The sequence below is a fragment of the Rhinoderma darwinii genome, chromosome 2 (genome assembly GCF_050947455.1).
Source record: "Rhinoderma darwinii isolate aRhiDar2 chromosome 2, aRhiDar2.hap1, whole genome shotgun sequence".
Lineage (NCBI taxonomy): Eukaryota > Metazoa > Chordata > Amphibia > Anura > Rhinodermatidae > Rhinoderma > Rhinoderma darwinii.
In genome coordinates this window covers 37,356,921-37,373,467 of record NC_134688.1, presented here as the reverse complement: position 1 = coordinate 37,373,467, position 16,547 = coordinate 37,356,921, and the positions used below count along the sequence as shown (strand labels likewise).

The following is a 16,547-nucleotide window of genomic DNA, read 5'->3' as shown; positions in this document are numbered from 1 at the left end:
GTCCCGATTAAGGTCCCAGGGGCGGCGGAGCCGCAGCCTGTGCAGGCGTTGGATAACACGGGCATGTTGCTCAGGGACTCGTATTTTTGTGGAGTTGCTCCTCTGGGGACAAATATATCAAATCAAGTTAGAGAAAAAATTAAAAAATGTGAATATGTGGATATATGGTCTTTAGTGTCGCCAGAGCAGCTAACAGTTGATAAAGAGAGGAAGTTTGAAAAAAGTGATGATAAAAAGCCCAAAGTGGCAAAAACGTTTGGAAATTGGTTGCAGGCTTTCGCGGTGTTGGCGAGCATAGCGAGTCAAAGTAAACCAGAAAAAGCCTTTGAATTATTTACATATCTGGATACAATTTATTCTGCGCATAAGTTGCACGGGGGAACTGCATGGTGGAGGTACGACGAGGAATTCAGGCGCCGTTTAGCTATTCGGCCAGACATAGGTTGGTCCTCTAAGGCCACGGATGTATGGATACAATTAATGATGACGCAGAGGCCCCAGAATTCCTTTCTTGCCTCCTCCGCCGCCCCCCCCCTCAGGCGGCAGTTGCGGGTCGCAGACCAGGGGCTTGTTGGCTCTTCAATGAAGGGCATTGTTCGGTTTTTCGCTTCATGCAAATTCAAGCATGAATGCTCCATATGCGGGGGATCCCACTCAGCGTTGCGTTGCTTTAAGAGAAGTAAGAAGCCCGCGAGACCAGCTGCTGCAGGTAAGCCAGAGGACGCCGGTGAACGTCCAAAGGATGCGCCCCTGGTTAGACAGGTACCCCAGGAGACAGGAGGCAGAAATGCTCATTAGGGGTTTTACACATGGTTTTCATATACCACATGTTTATCAGCCGGCTGCTACGTTTGCTTCAAATTTAAAGTCTGTTATAGCTCAACCGGAAATTGCTCAGGAGAAAATAGACAAGGAAGTTAGCATGGGGCGAATGGCGGGTCCTTTCACGGAACCACCATTAGAGAACCTCAGAATTTCCCCTCTGGGGATTGTGCCAAAGAAAGAGCAGGGAAAATTTCGTCTCATACACCACTTGTCTTTCCCTCCAGGTGAATCAGTCAATGATGGGATATCTAGGGAGGAGGCGGCTGTGTCGTACATATCATTTGACAGAGCTATGCAGTTAGTTTCAAAAGCGGGACCGTTTTCCTTGTTAGCTAAGTCTGACATTGAATCAGCCTTCCGCCTCCTCCCGGTTCATCCTGACTGTTTTCACCTGTTGGGGTGTCAATTGAACGGCCTATATTACGTGGACATGTGTTTGCCGATGGGGTGCTCTATTTCATGCCGCTATTTTGAGATGTTCAGTTCCTTTTTAGAGTGGGTTGTGCGGTCTGAGACAGGCAACACATCGGTAATACACTACTTGGATGATTTTTTGTTCATCGGTCCTCGAGATGAGTCGTTATGTTTATACACTTTGAATTCTTTCAGGTTTTTTATGGCCATGTTTGGTGTCCCTCTAGCGGAGGACAAAACGGAAGGCCCATGTTGGTGCCTCTCCTTCCTGGGGATAAAAATCGATACGAGCAAGATGGTTCTCAGCCTCCCGGAAGACAAGATTGCAAAATTGAGACAGGATATTAACAGCAGCATATGCGCAAAAAAGGTCACGTTGCATGACTTACAGTCCCTGTTAGGTCAATTGGCTTTTGCATGCAGGATATTCCCTATGGGAAGGGTTTTTTCTAGGAGGTTGGCCATGGCAACGGCAGGGGCAAAACAGCCGCATCATTTTATAAGACTACCCACTTCATTAAAAGATGATTTAAGGATGTGGCAATCTTTCCTAAAAGATTATGAAGGTATATCGTGTCTCATGGAGGAGGAAATGGGCAATGCGGACCTGCAGCTGTACACAGATGCAGCAGGGGACCATGGTTATGGGGCGGTTTTTGAGCATAAGTGGTCGGCTCGTGTTTGGCCGGCGGATTGGTACAAAAAAGGTTTTAATAAAAATCTGACGTTATTGGAGTTGTTCCCCATCGTAGTAGCAGTGGAGCTATGGGGTGCAGAGATGGCGAACAGGCGTATCTTGTTTTGGTCCGATAATGAGAGTACGGTTGTGGTTATAAATAAATTAACGTCTAGTTCTCTCCCGGTGTTAGCTCTGCTCAGACGGTTAGTGCTAAAATGTTTATCGTTTAATGTGGTGTTCAGGGCATGTCATGTACCGGGGGTTGTTAATGACGTTGCTGATGCTCTGTCTCGTTTTCAGTGGCTTCGTTTCAGGACATTGCATCCTCGGGCGGATCAGGAGGGGTACGACTGCCCGCCATCTCTTTGGGACCTGCCGGGGAGCAGCTGACACCGCTGCTGCAGAATTCTCTGGCAACAACTACGTGGAACTGCCATGGTAAGGCATGGTCTGAATGGCTGTCACATGCAAATGCGACTGAGGTAATGTCCCCGGAGTCATGTTATGTGATCACGTTGCGGTATTTAAGTTCTTTAAGGGAAAAAGGCATGTCGGCAGCGGTGGTTCAAAAGCGCTTATCAGGGGTTGCGTTTGATGTTGGGGGTGGAGGACGTCACCAAGCGTTTTGTTTTTGCGCAAATGTTAAAAGGTTGGAGGAAGGAAAAGAAGATATCGGACGGCCGTCGTCCAGTGTTGTTTATTTTGCTACGGCGATTGGCGGACGCGGCGACATCAGTTTGTTCTTCCGTTTTTGAAGCATGCTTATTTTCATGCGCTTTTGCGCTTGCTTTTTTCGGGGCACTGGGCGTTAGTGAATTAGTCTCCACCTCGCGGTCATGTCCGTCGGGCTTGTTGGCGGACGACGTAGTGGCACTGTCGGATTCAATAAAAATTCGGGTGCGGCGGTCTAAAACAGATGTGTTGGGAAAAGGGGTGTGGTTAACCATCTTTGCCCTAGATTCAACATTTTGCCCGGTAAGGGTGGTGAAGAGTTACATGGCGTTGCGCCCACAGGGGGGTAGTTTCTTGTCACATAAGGATGGCTCTCCTTTGTCAAAATTTCAATTTTCTTCCATTTTTAAAAAATGCTTGGTCTCGGTGGGTTTGCCTCCTTCTGAGTTCGGGACCCATTCGTTCCGCATCGGGGCTGCCACAATGTGGCGGGTTTGACGGAGGTGGAAATTAAAAATTTGGGAAGATGGAAATCGGGTTGTTTTAAGAGTTACATTCGTCCCCATTTGTTAACCTGTTGAATTTTATATGTTTCTGCAGATGTTCGTAGACCGGTGGTTTGGTTTATCGGTCATTCGTACATTTATTGGGCGGCTCAGAGGGCGTCTTGCCGACCTGGAGGGCTGGATCTTGGCTTCAAACATGCGGATGTGTACTGGAGGGGCATCAGAGGCCTAAAATGGCTGCAAGTCCTTCCGGAGGTGGTGGCTGTGAGCAGAATGTCACAATCTCCAACGGTCGTGGTGATACGCGCAGGTGGCAATGACCTTTGCTCAACGAGGGTAGCGGAGCTGATTTCCATTATGCGGTCGGACTTTGATCGCTTCGCGGCCTTTTTTACGGATCTGGTGGTAGTGTGGTCCGAAGTAGTTCCGAGGGTTTTATGGAAGGGAGCTAGGAACAACGCGTCCCTGGAACGGACCAGGCGGCTTTTGAACGTCAGGGTATCGCGGCATGTCAGGGGTCAAGGTGGTGTAGTCATCAGGCATAGGCAGTTGGAAGGTGACAACAGGGGTTTAATGTTGCAAGACGGGGTCCACTTGAACGACATTGGCCTGGACATTTTCCTTTCAGGTTTGCAGGACGCCGTCGATAGGGCATTGTTTTTGCTTAGGGGGGTGGGACGGAGCGCGGTGTAGGAATACACCCGTCTCCGCTTGGCGTGTTCGGAGGCTCTTGTTCCGTTTCGTTGAAGGGAATGTGTAAGACGGCTCACCTGGCAAAACAACAAAGACATGCCCACCGCGGGGGCGGTGGCACGGCATGCGAGGTGATCGTCATCCAGAACATCAAGTTAATGAATGTCAATGAACGGACAAGGTTTCCTTTTGTTATATTGTTAATAAAAGCTGTGGCCACCCCCACTTTATTCCACAAAGATGACTATGTGTGTTTTTCTATAGTAAGTATTTAAGTAACACTCAGTAGCACAGGAAGGTACATACAGTCTTAGGGATCTCAGGCTGTCTAAGCAGGGGAGCCACTGACTGGATGTCAGGTCTCCTTTAAGTATCCCATAAAGCACACTGAGTGGGTTCCTGATATGAGTGGTCGAGGGAATCACATGGGAGGGAGGGTTTAAGATTATATAAGTGAGGTTACTTCCTGTAGTGAGCCTCTTTCCCGCTTTCCAGACAGAGTTAAGGAACGCCCGCCCGCCCGCCCTTCTTTTTTATTGAGAAGTTAGAAGTATTTATGGCTTTGTGTTGTATGACTGTGTATTGATAAGATTTGGTCTCCATTTGTCACAGCTGGCGTGTTCGGAGGCTCTTGTTCCGTTGAAGGGAATGTGTAAGACGGCTCACCTGGCAAAACAACAAAGACATGCCCACCGCGGGGGCAGTGGCACGGCATGCGAGGTGATCGTCATCCAGAACATCAAGTTAATGAATGTCAATGAACGGACAAGGTTTCCTTTTGTTATATTGTTAATAAAAGCTGTGGCCACCCCCACTTTATTCCACAAAGATGACTATGTGTGTTTTTCTATAGTAAGTATTTAAGTAACACTCAGTAGCATGGGAAGGTACATACAGTCTGTATATACAGCAGCTGTATTGTGCGCTGAGACCTGAATCCGTCAGGTCTGCGGGACTAACGGGTCCAGTGACAGCGGATAATGCGTGTCTCTGACATGCAGGATTCACCTTTTATCGATCTAATCTAATTTACATATGCTACCTTTAGCCGCGCACCCGCCTTTTTTCCTTTATTGTCTCCTGTTCTTTTGGTGACTTGATATGTAAATTCACTGTAGTTAGCCAAGGTGGCGTGAACTACAGTGAATCTTCCTAGGTGGAGCCATCTTTACAGCCTCTGACGCTGTCCAATCAGTGTGCAGCAGTTAATGACAAGCGTTGCCCAGCGCGAACTCGCGAGACCAAACTGGGAAAAGACGTCTCATCAACCACATTTTCCTCTGACTGATGCAAGGGAGGACATCGACGGGGCCTGGTGTCCGCCGCTGCCCGTTGATGGCCTACGCTGAGGGTAGGAAATGGATGCTGCACAGCAATTGTGGCGCACAGCCAGCAAAAAGATGTCACACATTTATTTAGAGGTGTTTTCCTCTCAATAAATGTGTGACATATTACTCTAACAAATTGTTTTTTAAAACTCACATATGAAACACGAGTCTTAATAAATCTTCCCCAAAGATTATCTGACAGGTCTCCTGATATGTTTGATTTAGTAAATACTTGTATAACCCATGAAATAACAATTCCAGAGCATTGGAATTTTCAATGTCCTGTCAATTTATTTGTGCATTTCCAGGAGGAATAACAGAGGAACAACACAACACAGTTATAAGAAAAGATTATGCAGAATTTGTATTTTATGGGAAATACAAGTAGTTACTTAAACAGACAAGTCAGGAGAGATTTCAGATCCTCTTTTTCGGTTTTCCCTCAACGCATTCGGACAACCATAACTTTTTTATTTTATGCTTTATGACATTTATTACATAAAAAAACTGTTTTATTTTTGCAGCTTTTTTTTTTTCTTTTAACTATAATACATTGAAATACCTGTGTATTCCAATGTAAAATTCACAAGCATCTATGAGGATATGCCTAAGGCTTTATTCAAATGAGCGCGTGTCTGATAGGCCATGAAAAACGGCCATTTTTACAATCGATTTTCACCCGTGTGGGACCCGTTTTCACGGATCCATCATAGACATGAGTCTATTGAGGAATCCGTGAAAACGGACAAAAATAGGACGTCCTATTTTTCACGGGATCCCTCACACGATCCGTTAAAACAACGGCCGTGTGAACAGACCAATAGAAATGCATGCAGCCGTGTGATGGCCGTTAAAAAAAACGTCCGTCACACGGCTGATTTATGTGCTTGTCTGAATAAGGCATAAGGCTGTCAATAAGGAGGACTGTGATTACCATGACAAATATATCCAGCACACAACAGAAAGTAGTTACAGGGATAAGGTTGGATTCATACATCGCATATTTGTTGCAGATTTTGATGCAGATTTTTTAGACAAATCCAGAAGTGGATCCAGGAGGAAGGAGAAGTATAAGTTCTTCCTTTCTATTTCCCATTCCTTTTGAAACCACTTCTGGCTTTGGCTCAAAAACATGTATCAAAATCTGCAACGAATACGCAATGTGTGAATCCAGCCTAAAGATTTAATCTGCCTTGGCAATCAACTGATCACCACAGGTCTGGGTGCTCTAATCTCTCCAACGCTGCATGATTATAGGTTGAGATGGGCTTATGTAATTTTTCAACCTTATTATGTGATTCAAGTTTCTTCATAGGTGAAGAGTACCTAAAAAGTGAAGATATGATCAGAAAATGTCATATTATTTAAATCAGGTTTTTATTTTAAAAAGATTTTTAAATAATAATATAATTTTCCTTGGTGCCTTATATTATTTTATGTGACTATCCACATAAAAAAAATATTAATTTATTGTAGTTTTCCCACTGCAGCAATTGCAATAACCTGACACTTTCTGTTTTTTTATAGCTCACTTGTCAGCTGTAGTGTTTAGATTGGGATAATATGAGCAGAGTAATCTCATTACCATTAAAGGGCAGGCGAGTTAATATTGTAATATTAGGCTGGGTTCACACGACCTATTTTCAGACGTAATGGAGGCGTTTTACGCCTCGAATTACGTCTGAAAAAATGGCTCCAATACGTCGGCAAACATCTGCCCATTACTTTCAATGGGCTTTACGATGTACTTTGCCGACGACCTGTCATTTTACGCGTCGCTGTCAAAAGACGGCTCGTAAAATTACAGCCTCGTCAAAAGAAGTGCAGGACACTTCTTGGGACATTTTTGGAGCCGTTTTCTCATAGACTTCAATGAAAACAGCTCCAAAAACGGCCGTGAAAAACGCCGCGAAAAACGCGAGTTGCTCAAAAAATGTCTGAAAATCAGGGGCTGTTTTCCCTTGAAAACAGCTCCGTATTTTGACTCTACGTGTGAACATACTCTAAGGGTATGTGCACACGATAACGTCAATTACAGCTGAAATTACGGAGCTGTTTTCAGGAGAAAATAGCTCCTGCATTTCAGACGTAATTGCTCGTACTCGCGTTTTACGAGGCGTCCATCCCGGACGTAATTTGGAGCTGTTCTTCATTGAAGTCAATGAAAAACGGCTCCAATTGTGTCCCAAGAAGTGTCCTGCACCTCTTTGACGAGGCTGTTATTTTACGCGCCGTCTATTAACAGCGACGCGTAAAATTACAAGTCGTCGGCACAGTACATCGGCAAACCCATTGAAATGAATGGGCAGATGTTTGCCAACGTATTGGAGCCGTATTTTCAGGCGTAATTCAAGGCGTAAAACGCCTCGTTTACGCCTGAAAATAGGTCATGTGAACCCAGCCTAACAGGCCTAGATTAGATGAGATAACAGATGAACTTAGATGTGATCGTTTACAGGTGGATCCTGCGTGTCACAGACAAGCAGAACCCGGCAACACTGAACCCGTCAGATCCACGGGACTGACGGATTCTGTGTAAAACGAGCAATACAGCTATTCTGTATAGAGAATACAGAACAGCTGTATCTCCAAAAGTAAAAAGTAAACTATTTACAAAGCTACACTGACCACACTATTTATTAAAAAAATAAAAAAATAAATGCCCCCAAAGGTGTACGTAGCCTTTAAATGTGTGTCCGCCTCTGTACAAGTCTTTCTCCTTTGGTCCTTGCTGATTCACTTAGCTGAAGGGGATGTCAGTACACCTCACTTCATGGAAAACATAAAATAGCACTCCCATTTAAATCAATAGAGCTCCATGTATGAACATCATCCACCGCCTCTGAGTTTTAAGACCTTATGTTGTTCTCGGAATCTGCTAATGGAAGGGAAGGAATGAGTGACAACTTCTATAAAGGATAATTCAACAGTAATGCTTCTTTTTAAGCGCTCTGTTTGCGCAGTAAACTATAGGGATTTATTGTGCAACTATTGTGTTCTTATGTCTTCTTTTACTTACACACACTCCATGTCTGAGTGTACATAGGAGTTATCCTGAATGCTACTAGTGGTTTATTCATGGGGTGGGAAATCTGTTGATGGTCTTTGGTTCAAAGCCAAATTTGATGGGTTAGCGCTCGTTTTACTGGGACTTTAGATGTCAATCTTCACCTTACCCATAACAACTTGAAGTTTCCTTTACTTAAACCTAAAACTTGAACTTAAACTTGATTTAGAACGGAGATAAAGGTTAGGGTATGTTCACACGGCAAACAAAAAACGGCTATAAAATACGGAGCTGTTTTCAAGGGTAAACAGTCTCTAATTTTCAGCCATTTTTTATTCATCAGGCGTTTTTTGCTGCGTTTTTTACGGCCGTTTTTGGAGCTGTTTTTCTATTAACCCAATGAAAAGCGGCTCCAAAAACGGCTCAAGAAGTGACATGCACTTCTTTCTTACGGGGTGTTTTTTTATGCACCGTTTTTACAAATGGCCACGTAAAAAAACACCCTGTGGGAATGAAACGCCGTTTTTCCCATTGAAATCAATGGGCAGATGTTTGGAGGCGTTCAGTTCCGTATTCCCAGCCATTTTAGGCCCCGAAAAATGGCTGAAAATAAACCGTGTGAACATACCCATAATGCAGTTGATTGCTATTGTCAAAACTGTATGTCCCATAGAGGAAGCCCATGGAGAAGGAGGCCAGCCTCATGCCTTATGTAAAGGCTTTAAAAACCTTTGTAGATGTATTTTTGTTTTTTTTACAAAAATAGTATATTGAAGTGTTTTGTGCAACTTCTTACAAATGATAAAAAAATTAAAACAAAATATTTCAAACATCTTGAGTTATTCAGTATCGAGTATGAGCGCCACACGTAGAAATAGACATATAGTTTGCACATGGATTGTACACAATTTTATACAGTGAAAAAAACAAGAAAATGGTGTACAATCCATGTGAAAACTATATGTTTTTGACCTGATGAACGGACTAGTTCGGTCCTGAAACGCGTAATCTGTTTCAATAAAAGAACTCTACAATATCTTACGTCCTCCTGATACTTATCTGCCAGGCGCTGGGACCAGACTACTGCAAGTTTTTATTTTTTTTCAACCATACGATTTCTCCATCCCTGGCTTGGGAACTATCCTCCAAAAGATAGCAGTGGGAGGCAGCCGGCTACCACCACCACGTCATAGACTTACGGATGCTATGCAGTAGTGTTGTGCCTATTCCAACACAACTGTACTAGGTAAGTCTTATTTCAAAGAAAGCCAACAGTGGATATGCCCTGCACATAACGTTATCACATTAGAGGAACGCCACTTCATCATTTTCTTCCTTTTTTCCCCCTTACGTATATCTAAACGTGCAGAAATACACGCACTTACACGCCTTGGCATGCTATTAACCCCTTTAGGACACAGCCTGTTTTGGCCTTCAGGACACAGCCAATTTTTTCAAATCGGACATGTGTCACTTTATGTGGTAATAACTCCGGAACGCTTTTACCTATCCAAGCGATTCTGAGCTTGTTTTCTCGTGACATATTGTACTTTATGTTAGTGAAAAAATGTGGTCGATAAATTCAATATTTATTTGTGAAAAACTTCAAATTTTAGCAAAAATTTGCACAAATTAGCATTTTTCGAAATGTAAATGTATTTGCTTTTGAAACAGATAGTAATACCACACAAAATAGTCACTAGTTAACATCCCCCATATGTCTACTTTATGTTTGCATCATTTTTTTTCACGTACTTTTATTTTTCTAGGACGTTACGAGGCTTAGAACTTTAGCAGCAATTTCTCATATTTTCAATAAAATTTCAAAAGGCTATTTTTTCAGGGACTAGTTCAGTTCTGAAGTGGCTTTGAGGGCCTTTGATATTAGAAAGTCCCCATAAATCACCCCATTTTGAAAACTGCACCCCTCAAGGTATTGAAAACCACATTCAGAAAGTATTTTAACCCTTTAGGCGTTTCACAGGAATTAAGGCAAAGTAGAGGTGAAATTTACAAATTTCATTTTTTTGGCCGAAATTCATTTGTAATAAAAAAAAATCTGTAACACAGAAGGTTTTACCAGGGAAACGCAACTCAATATTTATTGCCCAGATTCTGAAGATTTTAGAAATATCCAACATGTGGCCCTAATGTGCTAATGGACTGAAGCACCGGCCTCAGAAGCAAAGGAGCACCTAGCGGATTTTGGGGCCTCCTTTTTTTAGGAATATATTTTAGGCACCATGTCAGGTTTGAGGAGGTCTTGTGGTACCTAAACAGTCGAAACCCCCAGAAAGTGACCCCATTTTGGAAACTACACCCCTCAAGGCATTTTTCTAAGGGTATAGTTAGCATTTTGACCCCACAGTTTTTTTGCAGAATTTAGTGGAATTAGTCTGTGAAGAAGAAAATCACCTATTTTTCTGTGGAAACATAGAATTTTTTCATTTTTACAAGGAATAAAGGAGAAAAAGCTGCCCAACATTTGTAAAGCAATTTCTCCCGATTACGGCAATACCCCATATGTGGTCGTAAACTGATGTTTGGACCCACAGCAAGGCTCAGGAGGGAGGAAGCGCCTTTTGGATTTTGGAGCGCAGATTTTGCTGGATTGGTTTTCAGTGCCATGTCGGGTTTGCAACGCCCCGGAGGGACCAAAACAGTGGAAACCCCCCAAAAGTCACCCTATTTTGGAATCTACACCCCTCAAGGAATTTTTCTAGGGGTATAGTGAGCATTTTGGCCCCTCAGGATCTTTTTTAAAGCTAAGGTGACCAAAAAACAGCAATTTTGGCGCTTTAAATTCTTTATTTATTACAGCGTTCACTGTGCGCAATAAATTAAGTTTTAATTTATTCTGCCGGTCGGTACGATTACTCGGATACCATATGTGTATAGTTTTTTTTACGTTTTGCAGCGTTTGCACAATAAAATAAAGTTTCTATAAAATAATTTATTTTCTGGGACACGATATTCTGAGCCGTAACTTTTTTATTTTTTCGTCAAAAAAGCTGTGGGAGGTCTTGTTTTTTGCGGGACGGGTTGTAGTTTTTATTGGTACCATTTTGGGGTAAATGCGACTTTTTGATCACTTTTTATTCTATATCTTGGGAGGGGTGGTGACCAAAAAATAGCGATGCTGACAGTTTTCCGTTTATTTTGTTTGCTGCGTTCACCGTGCGGAAAAATTAACATTATAGTTTCATAGTTTGGGCCGTTACGAATGCGGCGATACCAAATATGTGTACTTTTTTTTAACGTTTTCATTTTTTCCCTATAATAAATGACTTATTATAGGAAAACAAAACCTTTTATTTTTACACTTTTATAAAACATTTTTAGTAACTTTTTTTTACTTTTTACACTTTATATTTTTGTTTATTAACTTTTTTTTACTTTTTACACTTTCTTTTTTTGACAAGCAGCTTTGATCGCTGCTAGAATACATTAGACTACCTAGGTAGTGTAATGTATTCCAACTGTCAGTGTGACGTCACAGTCACTCTGACAGTTGGTCTACGAGGATCAGCAGAGGCTGATCCTCATAGGCTGACATACATGGCAGACCTGGGGGCCATTGTCTGGCCCCCTGGTGCCATCACAAGCATCAGAAGCCCCCACGATTGCATGGGGGCTGCTGATGCGCTACAAACCCGCTACATGCGGAGATCGCAATCGAGCCCCGCATGTAACGGGTTAATTGCCGAAATCAGCGGCGATGAGCCGCTGATCGGCAACACTGGAGAGTGTCAGCTGTCGGGGACAGCTGATATCCAAGTTCCCGATGCACACTGTCGCCGACAGTGTGCATCGGGAACGGCACAGTGACTTTCTGTCACTCTGACAGGAAGCCTATCAGGACCAGCCGAAGGTTGGTCCTGATGGGCTTCCGTCCATGGCAGACTCGGAAGCCATTGTTTGGCTTCCGTTTGCCATACTAACTATTGGCAGACCCCGCGATTTCGGACGGGGGTCTGCCGATATGCTAGAAACCCCTAAAATTCGGCGATTGCACCCGATCGCCGAATTTAAGGGGTTAATTCGCCAAAATCAGCGGCAAAGGACCGCTGGCCGGCATGAGGGGAGTGTCGGCGACAGCTGACCTCGCCGACAGTGTGCACCGGGATTAACTCAGTAACTGTACGTCCTCGTGCGGGAAGTAACCTCCCGCAACGACGAACAGTTACGTCCTGGTGCGGGTAGGGGTTAATGAGGTTATTAATGGATGTCTGAGTAATATTATGTTGAGCTGAATGCACTTGGGCATACAATTCATCAAGATTGGCTGCTCACAGCTCCCTTTGCAATTGCTGACCAATGACGTCCCAGATATGCTCGATGGCAGACAAGTCCGGAGATGCTTCAGGCCATGGTAGCAAGTTTAGGCCACGCAGGCTGCTCACAGTAGCGAGAGCAACATGTGGCCTGGGGTTGCATTGTCCTATTAAACACTTTGGCCTGGGACACTTTGGAGAAATGGCCGTACCACTGATCAATGTAACGCCGACCTGTTAGTGTACCTGAAATGAAGACCAGAGGGGTCCGGCGACCGTACATTATACCACCCCACACTATACCCCCGGAGTAGGACTGGTGTTATATTCCCTTGTGAAGGCCTCTTCACGGGGTTGCACTCGTGGTCTCCGGCTATCATTGCATCCTAGACAAAAGTGGGACACGTTTCTGAAGAGGATAGACCTCCATCCTAGCCTCTATTGCCACCTTGCTGTGCACCATGATAGCCTTTGAGAGTGGTGGCGTGTGGCCAATGTGGTCCACCTTTAGCTAGAAGTCTGGGCAAATGGCTTCTGATGGTTTGTGTCGACACTGGTTGCCGCTTTAGGCTTGGGATGTGAAGTTCAATTTGACTTGCAGTACAGAATGGATCACTATGCGCCATTCTTCCAATCAGAAGATCCGTCTGTGCTGGGGTTCGCCTCCGCGCACCGCTTGCTGCGATTCCCATTCGTTGTACTCCCAACATCCGGGACACGCAACGTAACATTGAACAGTGCTGACATCCCGGCCTAGGTACATAGCGATCTGCCGGAGTGATCAGACCATCTGTCCATGCAGGGGTTTACCTCCACACTCCTCTTGCTGTCATTCCTGTTTGTTGTTGTTCTCCCAACCTCGAGGAGACGCAATGTTAAACGGTGCTGATATCTTGGCCTAGGTGCGTAGCCATCTGCCGGAGTGATAAACCAAGGTCTCGGAGTTCAAGGATTTTGTCCCTCTCTGTTTGCGACAAATGGAGATAACTGGCACTGCGACGAACAGGAGCCATCGCACAATCATCCTGCACTACTTGATCCGTTTTTTGAGGTTTCATGTGGCGAAAAAACGTTGCTTTCAATCTGGCGTTTATGCCCCTTCCACTGCCACAGATTGGAGCTAGGTGCTTGAAATTGTGATCATTTGCAGATCTTAGTGACACCTGTTTCTTCCTCCATTTGCTTAACCTTACGGCTACGTTAAAACCTACTGTATAACTGGTGGAATATAGTAACTGCTCATTGCTTGCTCATGTAACGGACCCCACATTTTTGGAGGAGGAGGAAAGACCAACAAAAGCAGTGTCAGAATAACACTGTAATAGTTGCCTTGGCCTCCGTGACCTTTGGTACATCAGAGTAATGGACCATTGGTGCATCACTGGTGTAAGAGAGCACTTGCTTAGGGCTTCCTAATGTTGTCGGACACTCAATCATAGAACGATAAGGTAAGACTAATATAAGCTGGAGTAGCATAATACTAAAGTAGGTGCCTCAGTCTCCGTGCTCAGTTTTAAGTAAACAATTGGTGCCTCAGAATCTCAAGTAGACCACAGGTAAATCTGAGTCTCCAATTGACCATTAATGAGTCATTGGTGCAACAGAGCACTTTCTCAGGGCTTGCTCATAATGCGAGACCCTTAATCATGGGACGAAGAGGCAAAAACAAATAAAAGTAGGTTCCTCAGTCCCCGTGGCTCAAAGTTTCAAGTCGATCATTGGTGTCTTAGCATCGAGTAGATCAGGAAAATCTTCTGGTGGAAAATCCAAAAATTACATAGTAACTAATATGTTCCCTTATTGTGATTGTCCATTGAAGTAAGTTCGCATGTGTCTATGAAGGTTGGATGTGTAAGTGGGGAGGTAGTGGCGGGACTGTGGGGTATACAGAGTTGGATAGTGTAGTTGGTGCAGAAAAATAACAATCATTATCGGTTCTTGGACAAAGATAGTTGCACTCTTCTGTATGAAATACTAGTTATTTCTTCAAGTTGCTCTTAATCCAGTAGTTACAGCTGCTATTGAATTGACAATTTACCAGTCACAGATATACAACAGTTATATGAGCCTCGTGTCCTTATGAAGACTCCCAGATGTTTTTTTTTTTTTTATACCAAAGTCAATTCTCATCTCTCTTCCTGCAAACTAATGTTTACAGTTTTCCAGGTTTACATTGGCCCATGTCTATTTGTCTGAGTGAATCCAATTTTCCATTCCCTTGATTGGCTGCACATAGTTCTCTAACCCGCGCACACTTCGCAGATGCTAATTACTGACGGAAATTCCGGGCACCAGTGACTGAACATTGACCAAAGACACCAGCCAGGGAATTTCCCAAATTTTTTAAACACTTCCTAGTCCTAGACAAGACTTTATTCTTATGCATAAAATCAATAGTAAACTAGATAAAAATCTACATATGGGCACATTTAGCCACCATGTCGTATGATGTTTTATACAAACTCCATAATACCTGTTTTTTTCTGTCCTTGGTGCAAGTTTTGTGTCCACATCCCGGAAAATTACATTTTTCATTATTAAGGATTCTATATCTTGTTCAAAACTTAATTGTTGGTTTAATTTTGCCTGCTAAGAACGCTTAAGAGATTTTAATTCCAACTGAAATGGGCCTTGACCCTATTCCTCATGGGAGGGGTACACCACCAGTGTTATGCTCCTCTCCACAGACACTTCAATGTTACCGACCAATGGAGACGAGGACCAGCCTGAGAGTCAGATCACCCTTCTTTCTCATAAGATTAGACAAGTTGGGCAAACAAGCACTTGTCCCTCCAAAACCAGTGATGGGTGTATGTGGAGGAATGAATCAGCAATAGTAGGGGGCGCCGTATTTTTCCTCCTTTATTGCTTATTCTAATTATGGCTCTTAATTCTGCTCCTGTTACATCTGCTGAATCCAACTAAGTGTTCATGCCCACAACAATGCCATGTGCCGACTCTGTACAATGGCACATGGAGTCCCAACAGATCTATATTACATATTGTGACACCCATGGCCACGGACCGTTGGGATTACTTACCCCCAGACGGCCGCAGCCAATGATCAGTGAGCGCTGGCCCACATCTCCTCCTCAGGAGATGCCAGCGCTCACTTCCGCTTCACTCTGCTGTGTCCCGTAGGGGGCGTGTGCACGCTCGTGCCGGCCTTGAAGCGCGCAACTGAAAAGTATGTCAAATTAGCCCAGGACTACCCTGCCCCTTACTTCATTGCCTGAGCATTGTTGTGTTTACACATGTTAGTCTTTGTAAACCGCTGAAGCTCCAAGTGGGAACCCTTCATTCTGAGCTCATCTCATTTCTTGTCCTGCCCAAGGCCGTCAACCCTGTGCTGCTGGGCCTGCCTTGGCTCTGACTACATGTCCCAGTTCTCGACTGGAATTCCGGAGAGGTTCTCCAGTGGGGTCCCAAGTGCCCCAACCACTGCCTGGGGCAGATCCAGGTGGTCCAGCCTACTCCGCCTCAGTCATTGGCAGGATTGCCTTCTCACTATTCTCTGTTCTCGGATGTCTTTAGCAAGAGGGAGGCGGAGACACAGCACCCACATCAGGTGTATGACTGCCCTATTGAACTGGTTCCTGATGCGTCCCTTCCCTGTGGTAGGGTATACCCTTTCTCCTTGCCAGAGACTCAGTCTATGTCGGCCTATATTAAGGAGAATTTGGAGAGGGGTTTCATACGAAGATCCTCCTCCCTAGCCAGGGCCGGGTTCTTCTTCGTCAACAAAAAGTACAGATTTCTTCGACTCTGCATCGACTACCGGGGCCTCAACCAGATCACGGTCAAAAATAGATATCCGTTGCCATTGATTTCAGAACTTTTTGACCGCATACGAGGAGCCAAGATTTTTTCTAAGCCAGACCTGTGTGGGTCTTACAACCTAGTCCAGATTCGCCGGGGTGACGAATGGAAGATGGCATTTAACACCCGAGGCGGGCACTATGAATACCTGGTGATGCCCTTCGGCCTGTGTAACGCTCCCGCGGTCTTCCAGGAATTTGTCAATTACATCTTCCGGGATCTCCTCTATGTCTGTGTTGTGGTCTATCTCAATGACATCTTAGTTTTTTTCCCAGACCCGACGACTTATCAGAGACATGTCCGTCAAGCTCTGCTGCGATTGAGGGAGAA

The 16,547-nt window shown here is 44.3% G+C and overlaps 1 long non-coding RNA gene across 1 annotated transcript; it reads left to right on the top strand.

Moving 5' to 3' along the window:
• Positions 1-2,026: 2,026 nt before the first annotated feature.
• Positions 2,027-4,028, top strand: LOC142740472 (uncharacterized). The gene is made up of 2 exons (XR_012880710.1): positions 2,027-2,356; positions 3,191-4,028. It is a non-coding gene; the product is annotated as an uncharacterized LOC142740472 (long non-coding RNA).
• The last annotated feature ends 12,519 nt before the right edge of the window (positions 4,029-16,547 follow it).